General features: G+C 49.8%; 1 pseudogene; it reads left to right on the top strand.

The window, feature by feature from the left end:
- The first annotated feature begins 4038 nt into the window (after positions 1-4038).
- On the top strand, positions 4039-10620 carry LOC136118421 (dehydrogenase/reductase SDR family member 2, mitochondrial-like; annotated as a pseudogene).
- The last annotated feature ends 2149 nt before the right edge of the window (positions 10621-12769 follow it).

Here is a 12769-nt window from a genome sequence, read left to right as displayed (position 1 = left end):
AAAAGGTCACTCCAGAACTTTCTTCTCCATAATCTCTTTTCTTCCCCATCAGGGGAATGTATATATGCCACTTTCCCCAATTCTTCTTTTTCTCACTTTTGTCTTAAGAAATTTCACCATGGTCAATATCCTCCTCAAATGTACAGACCTTTAGGTTTTTTCTTTCTTTGGGTTTTCTCTTCTTCTTCTTTTTTTTAAAAAAATTATTTTGGGCTGCGTTGGATCTTCATTGCTGTGCGTGGGCTTTCTCTAGCTGTGGCAAGCAGGGGCTACTCTTTGTTGCGGTGCACAGACTTCTCATTGAGGTGGCTTCTCTTGTTGCAGAGCACGGGCTATAGGTGCACGGGCTTCAGTAGTTGCAGTACTAGGGCTCAGCAGTTGCGACATGCGGGCCTTAGAGCGTGCGTGCTTCAGTAGTTGCAGTGCTCGGGCTCTAGGGTGTGTGGGCTTCAGTAGTCGTGGCCCATGGGCTTAGTTTTTCCGAGGCATGGGGGATCTTCCCGACCCAGGGCTCGAACCCGTGTCTCCTGCATTGGCAGGTGGATTCTCAACCACTGCACCACCAGGGAAGTCCCTCTTTTCTTCTTTTTAAGGTTTTTTCCCCCCTTCTTTTCCTTCTCTTTCAGATTTTGCCCATAGAAAAATCTCTCTTGCTTTTATCATCTCTGCAATTTGTGAACCAACCAACCTTCCAAACAACAAATCAACTAACTACTAAACCAGCTGACCAACTTGTCTTAGTCTGCTTGGGCTGCTATAGCAAAAATACCATAGTCTAGATGACTTAAACAACAAACATTTATTTCTCATAGTTCTGGAAGCTGGGAAGTCCAAGATCACAGTGACAGCAGATACAGTGTCTGGTGAAGGCCTTCTTCCCTGTCCATAGATTGTTGTCTTCTCACTGTGTCCTCGTGGAGGAAGGGGTGAGGGACCTCTCTAGAGTCTCTCTTATAAGGGTGCTAATCCCATTTATGAGGGCTCCACCCTCATGACCTAAGCATCTCCCAAACGTTCCACCTCCAAATACCATCACATTGGGGATTAGGTTTCAACATATGAATTTGGGGGGGGGGGCGGGACACACAGACATTCAGTCGACAGCACCATTCCAGAAACAAAGGTTGGAGGATGCTTCAACCTGGTATAGAGACCAAAGCAAAGTGATGCTGTGCTTCATATAAACCTCGACTCTGTGAAGAGAATCTCCCATTCTGTAGGAAATCAGCTTTGAATCATCTATGCCCAGGAGAAGCTGGGGAAGGGTCACCACTAGAGAGGAAACGGATTGAGTGTAGGTCAGGATCCAGGACTAACAAGTCTCATGGAGAAATCTTGTTTTTTAAAAAACTCAGACCTACTGGTGTTTGCCCTCAGTTCGTTCTTTCTTTTCTTTTCTTCTTTCTTTCTCTCTTTCTTCCCTGCCACCCGCCCCCCACGCCCTGGTTTCTTTCTGCCATGCGGCACGGCTTGTGGGATCTTATTGCCCCCACCAGGGATTGAACCTATGCTTTTGGCAGTGAAACGAGGAGTCTTAGACACTGGACCACCAGGGAATTCCCTCTTTCTTTCTTTCAAATCGACTCTATTGAAGTATACTGCTGACAAAATAAAATGCACACAATTTAAGTGTACAGTCCCTAGGATTTTGTCCAATGTCTGTATCTGTGTATCCACCATCCCAATTGAGATACAGAACATTTCCATCACCCTAGAAAGTTCCCTTGTGCCCCAACACTCAGACAACCATTGATCTGATTTCTACCACCATATATTAGTTTTGTCTATTCTAGAACTTTATATAAATTGTACTTTTCTTTTTAATTTATTTAATTTTTAAAAAATCTTTGGCTGCGTTGGGTCTTCGTTGCTGTGCGCGGACTTTCTCTAGTTGCGGTGAGCGGGGGCTACTCTTGTTGCAGAGCTCAGGCTCTAGGCACGCGGGCTCAGTAGTTGTGGCTCACGGGCTTAGTTGCTCTGCAGCACGTGAAATCTTCTGGACCAGGGCTTGAACCTGTGTCCCTGCATTGGCAGGCGGATTCTTAACCACTGCGCCACCAAGGAAGCCCTAAGTTGTACTTTTCTTTTGGCTTGGCTTAGGTAGTTTTCTTTTCCATACAGAAGCAAAAAAGATTCCTGTAATTTTTTGTATTTATGGTCTCATTTTTTATATTTAAATCTTTGATACATCTGAAATGTATTTTGGTGTGTGGTGTGAAAGGCACAGGTCTAATTTAAGTTCTTTTTCCCCAGAGAGCTACCCAGTTGTCTCAACATCATTTATTGCTACATCTATCTTTTTTCTCACTGATTCAAAATGCCACCTTTATCACATGTTAAATTCTCAAGTGTGTTTGTATCTCTTTCTGAACCTTCCCTTCTGTTCCTTTGATTTGTTTGTTCAAGTATCAATACAACACTGTTTTAACTGTGACTATATTATTTTAAAAAATATTATATTTTAGGATTTTCTGCTCTATCTCTTCAATGAGGTAAAATTTTCCAAGGTTCCTGTACTGGTTATCTGTTACTGCATAACAAATTACCCTAACATTTAGCAGCTCAAAAATTTATCTCACAGGTTCTGAGAGTCAGGAATGAGAGAAGTGTAGCTGGGGGTTCTGGCTCAAGGTGTCTGGTGAGGCTGTAGTTAAGCTCCCAGCTGGGGCTGCGGTCATCTCAAAACTCGGGCTGAGACGTTTGCTTCCAAACCATGTGGTTTTTGGCAGCCCTCAGTTCCTTGCCACGTGGGTCTTGCCATATAGGGCTGCTCACAACATGGCAGCCAGGACTAATCCAAGAGGGAAAGAAAGAAACAGCGAGGGCCCAAGACGGAATGCTCAGTTTTATATATCCTAATCTCAGAAGTGACGTACCACGACTTCTGCCAAGCCGGGCATGATGTGGGAGGGAACTATACAAGGTAGTGAACGCCAGCCCACAGGGGTCCCAGAGACCATCTCAGAGGCTGGCAACCACATTTCCAGTCTTGGCTGTCCTCTCTTTCCACATTATTCACTTTCTTGGAATATCTCATCCGTTTTATGAGGCTGCTTCTGCCTATGATCAAGAGTTTGCAAATCATTCTTCTGATTACTAACTTGCTCTCCGGAGTGCCAGAACGATTTACCCATATGCCTGGGTACCTCCTCTGAAAAATCCCACAGGCATCTCTACGTGGCTTATCCTCTGCTCTCCTTGGGTTTGAGGTTGAGTCTCAAACCTCCTTCCATTTGACAAGTAGTACCCTGCACTGCATTAATTTGACTCCTCTAATAGACTGTAGGTTTATTGAGGGCAGGGATTAGGCCTTCAGTGTCTTGATATTCTTGGTACTTAACACAGTGAAGGTCACCCTCATGACCTAAGCATCTCCAAACGTTCCACCTCCAAATACCATCACATTGGGGATTAGGTTCCAATGTGAAGCAGGTGCTCATCAAATATTTGGACCCAGGTGACAGCTTGGGTAGTGGGCACCTGCAGCTCTGCAGCCATTAGTCCTGTATGGTGCCAGGGGCCCGATATAACAGGGAAGGGTGGGATCACTGGCTTTAGGACTGAGGTCTATGGTCTCTTTTTGGTGCTGACTTTGTACTCAGCTCTGCGTCCCCAGCCAGCTGAGCCTATAGGCTGCCTGTCCTTTCATTCACTCCCCTCCACCCCCCGCCCAGTGTGGGGTCTTGAGCCCGCTTGGACCCACGGGTCTGTCCGCTTCTGTTGTGTGTGAGAGTCTGGGAACAGCTGGACTGGCACGACTGGGTCATTGGTAAGTGGTCTGTGCAGTATTCTGCAGAATTTCACTCAGACAAGTACTTCCTACACTTTCCCCCTCCTGAGGCTTCCTCACCAGCTGTGTGGGGGAGGCTTTTTCTCACCTCCAACTTTCTTAATTCTAGGACTGTAAAGTCCATGAATCCTTGAGTTTTTCAGATAGAAACAGCAGTGCCTGAAACCCAGCCTGCTGCCTACTCACATTCTCGCACTCAGCTGCAGGCTCCACGGCGGAGGGGCCCCTGACCAGTGCTCAGGACAGCCATGAGCACAGCCAGGTGAGGCTGAGCTGATGCCGCCTAAGGGCAGGGATGCTGTGCCCAGGTTGGTGTTCGTGATGCCGGAACTGCCCACCTTCACTCCTGTTTACTTTTCGTGCTGGTGCTTCTTTCTCCTGGGCTCTGTCTGCAGCTCAGTCTTTTTTTTTTTTTTTAGGCTGCACTGGGTCTTAGTTGTGGCCCATGGGATCTTCGTTGCAGCATGCAGGATCTTTAGTTGCAACATGTGGACTTCTTAGTTGCAGCATATGGACTCTTAGTTGCGGCATGCATGCGGGATCTAGTTCCCCAACCAGGGATCGAAACTGGCCCCCTGCATTGGGAGCTTGGAGTCTTAACCACTGGACCACCAGGGAAGTCCCTGCAGCTCAGTCTTGATTTCTTCTCTGATTGTCATAAAAAAGCTCGTGGGACTATCAGAGCCCTTAGGATCACCTAGCTCAACTTTTCTTACCAAGGTGCCAATGGAGTCAGAGAGGGGAACAGACACCCAAGATCATGCAGCTTCTGTTGACATCTCCCATGTGGCTTGCAGGATCTTAGTTCCTTGACCAGGGATTGAATCCAGATCCTCAGCAGTGAAAGCACGGAGTCCCTGGACCGCCAGGGAATTCCCTCTCTTTCCTGATTTTCGATGTTTCTAATGACTGTACGTCTCTCCCTAGTCTTTGTTTTCTTTCCTTTACCATTCTCTTATCTCTTTGGACCCAAGAGATAAGAGAAGGCCACCTACCTCAACATTGGGACTAGGTTGAGGTGTGTCCATTTGACTTCCCATCTTCCACATTTGGGCATCTGAATTGACCAGCATGGAAAGGGGAATCAGAGTGGGCAATGCCAGGTTCAGAGGCCACTCCAAGCTCCCAGGACCTGCATTCAACTCTGGCCCAGCTGACTGCTTCAAAGTAAAGATGAATGAGGGGAGAGGGTGCCAGAGCCTGGGCCTTTGGAAGCCACTCAATCTCAGGCCCTGGTCTAGGGGGACTTGAACAGGAAGGGGAACCAAAAGAGACAGATGAGGGCTTCCCTGGTGGCGCAGTGGTTGAGAGTCCGCCTGCCGATGCAGGGGACACGGGTCTGTGCCCCGGTCCGGGAAGATCCCACATGCCGCGGAGCGGCTGGGCCCGTGAACAATGGCCGCTGAGCCTGCGCGTCTGGAGCCTGTGCTCCGCAACGGGAGAGGCCACAACAGTGAGAGGCCCGCGTACCGCAAAAAAAAAAAAAAAAAAAGAGATAGATGAGGCCTGACCGGTCTCTCCGCACTTCACCTGCAATAGCCTGGATCTGCTTTTCCTTACAAGTAGGGCAGCTTTCCGGCAAACCACCTTACAGCAAGAAGTGTTGTAGGACGCCGGCTTGCTGAGAGATGGGAACAGCTTCTCAGAGGTGCTATAACTCCAGCCTTCCAGCAGGGGATGTCCTGTCCCGACAAAATGCAAGTCCTCTTTTTCCTGCTGCCCTCCCAGCCAAGGAGACTGATTCCCCCGACACTTGATGGGGTTAATCTGTGCTCACAGCTAGGGGGAGAGGAGTCCCCTGGGGGTCAGAATAGTGTTTAGAATCTGGTGTCCTGTTTAAGAAAGGTAAAACCATCAGGAGTTGAAATCCCTCATCCCTCTGAATAAAAGCCTGTAAATATGACCTTGCAGAGAAGAGAGAGAGCATGGGAGAGAGAGAGCAAACAGAGTGAAAGCAGCTGGGATAAAAAAGCAAGGAGATGTAGGACCTGCAAAGGGTGTTTTTGGAAATAGGGTACCAGAAGAGACATAAACTGAAAACAAAGGCTGTCCCTCCCAAAGCAGAGCATTTGGTCACCTTCATTATGACACTATGACACTGATACAGATTGATATTTCATCTGAAATTTCTCCACAATTCCTGAGCAGCACCTATTCTCTTATCATGTATAGATACCAACACCTAACTCCAGGGAACTGAGTTATGCAAAGGTTGCTAAGGAACGAGGGGAGATGCAGTAGGTACGGCAGGGGTTGCTTAGTAACCAGAGTCCCTTTATGATGGAGTGGCCAGAGCAGGTCTGGAACTGATGAAGATCTGTGGACAGAGTCAGCTCACACCAGAGCCTCCTGAAAGGGCATGTCCGTTGGCCCCTGGGCCCAGAGTGGCCAGAGCCTGCCTCTCTTCAGCTCCCTGGCACTGCCTTGCCCAAAAAGTACACCCCAAGTCCTTGAGTATCCTCAACAGTGCTTTGCTCCAACCATGCCTTCCCCACTTCCCTTGGCAGGAAGCTAATCAGGTTGCTAGATTCAAGAAGGGGCAGGGCTCTCCAGAAAGCAAACGGGAATCTCACCACAGGGGAGGCAGGAGCCTCTGGGCTCACACTGACCCGGAGCTGGGAAATTTGGGGTTGGGTGGAAAGAGAGTCCCCTAGGCATGCATCCCTGATGTATTTGCAGTTCACAGGGAAATGTCTTCCTCTCTGAGTCTCCCATACCAGTCTTCATCCTGCGCATAGCTAGGGTGGCACACCTCTTCCCTTCCCAAGGGTGAGCTGGGTGCGTGGGTCTCCACACAGCAGCCTGGCTTGGGGCTCCTTTGGCTTCCTGGGTTCCTCACAGCTGCCCTTCAGAGAGCTTCACTTCAGCACAGCCTGGAGGAGTCATCATGCAGGCATTTGGAACCAGTCAGCTTTTGCAACCAGGAGTCCTCCATTCTCTGTTCCCCAGGCACAGAGGTGACCCTGCTCTCTCCCAAACACAGTGGACACTCACACCTCTCTGCTTCTCCTCTCGGTCTGTGCCCTGGACCAGAGCACAGACCACCTATCCTGCTGCTTCCCCCGTCAGACCTCCCTTCACCTTCCAGGTCCTGTTTATCTGCAGCCTCCCTAGTGATGATTCTCCCAGCCTGAGCAGAATGAGCTGTGCACCCCTGTAATGTATTGGACTGACGAGCACCCCTGGACTCAGGGCCGGCAAGGCTCTGGGGCCCCAGAGAGGGAGCAAGTGGCATTGCCCTCAAGGAGTCCACTGAGCCTCTGCTTCCTCCACCATCTGGCAGCATGCTCCCAGGAAAACCTTTGTGGATTGAGCGTTTATACACAAAAGCTTGCTGTTTCAAACAAAGCCCTTTGCACAGAACATCTCTGAGAAAGTGTTTGAGACACTGGGAAATTTGCCTCCAAGAAGAGAACTGGGAGACTTAGGTTTTGAACTAGTTTTGAACCACTTGAATTTAAAAATTTACCATGAGCAGATAATCTTTACTTTTTAAACATTTTGATTGTGAAATATAACAAATACAGAAAAAGTATATATGTATGTATATACATATACATATGCAAGACACACATATGTTTTTTTTTCTTGTGGAGGTATATTCTTTTTGAAAATTTTAATTTATTTTTTAATTAAAACCGTTTTTTTTTTTTTTTTTTGCAGTATGTAGGCCTCTCACTGTTGTGGCCTCTCCCGTTGTGGAGCACAGGCTCCGGATGCGCAGGCTCAGCGGCCATGGCTCACGGGCCTAGCCGCTCCGCGGCATGTGGGATCTTCCCGGACCGGGGCACGAACCCGTGTCCCCTGCATCGGCAGGCGGACTCTCAACCACTGTGCCACCAGGGAAGCCCGCAATTAAAACCTTTTTTATTGAAGTATAGCAGATTTGCAATGTTTCAGGTGTACAGCAAAGTGATTCAATTATATATATATCTATATGTGTATGCACATATAGATGTATATGTATTCTTTTTCAGATTCTTTTCCATTACAGGTTTTTTTTTTTTGGGCTACGCTGTGAGGCATGCGGAACAATGCGGGATCCACATGAGGGATTCCCCGACCAGGGATCGAACCCACGCCCCCTGCAGTGGAAGTGCAGGGTCTTAACCACTGGACCACCAGGGGAGTCCCCATTATAGGTTATTACAATATATTGAATATAGCTCCCTATGCTATACAGTAGGTCCTTGTTGCTGATCTATGTTATATATAGTAGTGTATGTCTGTTAATCCCCAATTCCTAATTTATCCCTGCCCCAAGACACACATATCTTAGTGGACACCATGTAGTCATACAATGGAACACAGACAGCATCCCAGAAACCCCTCAGTTTGCCACTCCCCGGTCGTCCCCCCTCTTTTACCCTAGGAATATCCACTCTCCTGACTTCTGTGATAATTACTGCCTTGCTTTTCTCTGCAGTTTTAACACCTGTTTGCATTCTTAAACAACATAGAGGGGTTTTGCCTGCTTTTGAAACTCGTGTATGTGGAATCACATAATAAAGGATTATTTTGTGCCTGGCTCTTTTCCCTCAATGATATCATTTTTTAGATTCCTTTATGTTGTTCGGTGTAGCTTCAGTTCACTAATGTTCATTGCTGCATACTATTCCATTATATAAGTGCAACCCAATTTGTCTATCTATTCTACCATTAATGGACATTTGGGCTTGGTTCCAGTTTGAGGCTATTTCAAAGCATGTTGCTGTGAACGCTCGTGTGAAGGCTCATGGTGCACATGTGACAGCACTCCTGGGTTGTGAAAGTGCAGAGTCAGAGGGCTGTTCGTTCAACTTCCCCGGGCAGTGCCAAACCATTTTCCAAAGTGGCTGTGCTTATACTCCCTCCAGGTTTGACGGAGACTTTCGTTGATTTCTACTTTTTCAACTATAAGCAGCTCATTAAAATTGATAATTGGTGTAATTATTAGTTTGGTATCTGGCATTCTCACTCTACTGGGAAGCTCCATAGGTGGAGGTTGGGGGCCACGGTTCACCAGGGGTCCCGGCATCTACTGCCCAGGGCTCGGTGCTTGCTTATGGAGTGAATGGGAAAACAATCATGTCTACTTAATTCTGGATCTCACATTCTAATTTGCCCCTTTTATAAAGAGAGAATTTTCAGGAAAGTTTCCCTGACCTGAGGCTCACCTGTTTGAAATTCACCCTGACTGGCCCGACTCTTTCCCACTCTCTGCCACTGGCCTTGTCTGTCCGGAGGAGCTGGGGGCAGATCATCACCATTCTTGCTGACGGCGTCAGTGATAAATGAAGTTGATTCTTTCCCCCAGGGCCGAGTTCAGCGGGAAGTAGACCAGTCACCGGCCACCGTGCAGGGCCTGGGTCCCCCGGGGCCTCTTCCGTCCCTGTGCCGGGCTCTCTGTGCAACTGAGCAGCAGCGGGATAGAACAAAATGGCATTCTGGCCAATCAGGTAGCCGGGGTCACAGGGTCCACTGATGGGTGAGTATCCTATTGCCCTGTGGGTCTTGACCCCTCACAGGGACACTTACTTGCTCAAAAGGACCTCGGGGCTATAGAGCAGGACACAGCCTTGTTGATTTCCAGGGCTGGGGGGGAAGGAGAATAGTAGCGAGGAGCTGAGGCTTTGTTCCATTCATCTCCACCACAGGATTGGCTTCGCCATGGCTCAGCGTCTGGCCCAGCAGAACGCGGGCCTGGCGGTGGCAGCGCTGCAGGAGGAGGGGCTGAGCACTGTGGGCACCATGTGCCACAGGGGAAGGCAGAGACCAGGAGCAGCTGGTGGACACAGCAAGGGGCCCCGGGGGTGGAAGGACACAGGGAGGAGAGTGTGCAGAACACCCTGCCTGCTCAGCCCTGGGAGGCATAGGGGCCAGGAGGGGGGCTTGGAGGCCCTGGAAGGCGGTCTGAGACCACAGCTGCTCACAGTCTAACCGGGCGGACCTCACTGCTCACACCGGCTCTCTGGAAAGGGGCCTGTTCATGGGAGGACCTCATTCCTACCCATCCTGGGAGATCTGTGGTTGAGGAGGGATCTAAAGGGATTTCTCCATCCCCAGTCCCCAGAGGGGTTTCCTCCCCTGAGGCCCTCAGCCCCGGAGAGCCTACCCCTGGGCCTGTCCAGGGCACTAACCTTCACTGAGAGTTTGGTTCTCACAGGAGCCTTGTGACCACTCCTGCTGGAGACGGTATCTAATTAGCAAGCTTTTTAAATAAATTTATTTATTTTATTTATTTGTTTTTGGCTGTGTTGTGTCTTCACTGCTGCATGCGGGCTTGCTCTAGCTGCAGCGAGCGGGGGCCACTCTTTGTTGCACTGCGCAGGCTTCTTGTTGCAGAGCATGGGCTCTAGGCACGCGGGCTTCAGTAGTTGTGGCGCACGGGCTCAGTAGTTGTGGCACGTGGGCTCTAGTAGGATGCAGGCTCAGTAGTTGTGGTGCATGGGCTTAGTTGCTCTGTGGCATGTGGGATCTTCATGCACCAGGGCTCAAACCCATCTGTGTCCCCTGCATTGGTAGATGGATTCTTAACCACTGAGCCACCAGGGAAGCCCCTAATTAGCAAGCTTTGCCTCAATGTCCCATGCACAGGGTTGCTCAGGGAGGACGAGGCCTCCTCAGGCCATCTCTAGGCTCACCCAGCCCTTCGTTTCCCCCCATCCCCCCAGGCCCTGGAGCACTGTGGGGACATCGACTCCCTGGTGTGCAGATCAGCAGTCAGCCCCCCGGTGGGGAGCACCCTGGGCGCCAGTGAGCAGGTGGGGGACAAGGTGAGAGGCTGCCCCTGGGAGTTGGCTGAGGGGTCTGAAGTGCTCCCTCACCAAGACCCTCCTCTCCCCTCCTGACGTTACTGTAAAAGCAGGCGCTGACCACGTGCCCCCTGGAATGCGCTGTGATGCTCCTTTCTGGCCTGTGTGCTTTTAAAGCTGGTTCCTACACTCTTTCTGCCCTCTTTTCTCTTCCCGTCCCTTTCGCATGTATTCATTTGGCAAATATTTATCGAGGACTTGCTATGTGCCAGGCCCTGTTCCAAGCTCTGGGGGTAGAGCTGTGTGATTAAGTCTCTGCTTGTGGTAAGAGTCAAGCATAGTAAGGTGTCTGCTCTCTGCCAACAGTTTATGTTTTTCACATCCTTTGGTGGGGACGTACATTGGTGGTCATGCTCCTCTTTGGTGACCGTACCTGCCACTGAGATTCTCCACCTTTCCTAGATGAGGGCTTCTCACTGTCCCTCAGATGAATCTGCTGTACCTGTCAAACCTGGACCCTCCCACCAGCTTTCCATGGGCTTGGATGTTCCAACCCACTGCAGTCCACTTAGCCATCCTGCCACCTGGTTCACCAGGATCTGGGACAGACCTTGTAAAATGCCTTGAGGTTCATCTCTGGTTTCGTTATTCTCCTACGACTTCGGTTCTGTTCACTCCTGTGTTTTTTCCCCTAGCCCCTCTGACAGACCACATGGACTGTGATGGGGTCGTGTTCTTCCTGTCATTGTTAGCATCCCCCGCTGCCCCAAGCACAGCCCAAAGCTGTCCTTCTGCCTCCCCAGCTCTCTGGGTTCTGCTGACATCCTTCTTGGGCTGGTCCCTCCTGCGTATCTGCCCTTGGCTGGATGCCCTTCCCTCCACCCTCAGAAATGGCCTGAAATCCTAGCTCCCTGTGGCCTCCCCAGGCTCTTCAGCTTCCTTAATGTCTCCTAAGCCTCATCTGTGAATCTGTAGCTGGGATTTCATTGCTGACAGTCTCCTAACTCTCCTGAGTCATTTTCCCTTTTAGCGTCTCAGTTCATGGGATCATGACTCTTCTTGGAACTGTTTGAAATCTTCCCTCCTGAAGCTGGGTGCACTAGATGACAGCCTGTCTTACCTTCTCTGCTGCTCGCCTATTCTCCAAGGAAGAGTTGTTGCTATTCCACAAGCGCTTCTGCACAGCTGGACAGAAATCTTCCCCCCATCACATTTGCCACCACCTCAGAGGGGAAATGCTCACAAAATGAGTTTCTCTGTTTTCACCCAAATGCGATTTTCAGCCGGTGCCCGATGAGGAGAATTTCTTCTCGCTCATCTTATCCATGGGCCATTTTGAGCACTTCCTTCAGGCAGACCCCATTCTCTCCAGCTGGCTGGGAAATTTTGAATCTATCACCCCATCCACTTCTCCTCCATCCCGTCCCCAAGGACTCTTCAGACTCTCTGCACCCTCCTCAGACTCACAGAGCTCCGCAGAGATGCACAGGGCAAGGTATGCAGAAAGGACGCAGAGCTTCCATGGCTTCTCCAGGCACTGCTCTCCCCCAATCTCCATGTGTTCACCAGCCCAGAAGCTCTCTGAACCCTGCCCTTTGGGTTTTGATGAAGGCTTCAGTGCATAGGCATGATTGATTAAATCATTGACCACTGGTAATTTTTTTTTTTTGCGGTATGCGGGCCTCTCACTGTTGTGGCCTCTCCCGTTGCGGAGCACAGGCTCCGGACGCGCAGGGTCAGCGGCCATGGCTCGCGGGCCCAGCCGCTCCACGGCACGTGGGATCCTCCCGGACCGGGGCACGAACCCGTGTCCCCTGCATCGGCAGGCTGACTCTCAACCACTGACAGGAAAGCTCTGACCACTGGTAATTTTTTAAAATTAATTTTTATTGGTGTATAGTTGCTTTACAATGTTGTGTTAGTTACCATTGTCTATTTATTCAACTTTCAATCCCTCTCCCCTCCCCAGAGGTCAGGGGGATGGGGCTGAAATTTCCAACCCTCTAATCACATAGTTGGTTCCCCTAGCAACCAGCCCCCATCCTTAGGTATTTTCCAAAAGTTAACTATTAACAAACTCAGGTGTAGTTGAAAGGGATTTGTTATGAATATCAAGACACGTTTACCACTTCTATCACTTAGGAAATTCAATGAGGTTTCCCTGGGGTTGGGACTCGTCCAGGCCACACGTTCAGGGCAGGGTGCCACCTGAAGCAGCCTGACTGAGGGCTCTGAAGTGGGGAAT

Source organism: Phocoena phocoena, chromosome 2 (genome assembly GCF_963924675.1).
Source record: "Phocoena phocoena chromosome 2, mPhoPho1.1, whole genome shotgun sequence".
NCBI lineage: Eukaryota > Metazoa > Chordata > Mammalia > Artiodactyla > Phocoenidae > Phocoena > Phocoena phocoena.
This window is presented reverse-complemented; position numbering and strand designations above follow the sequence as displayed.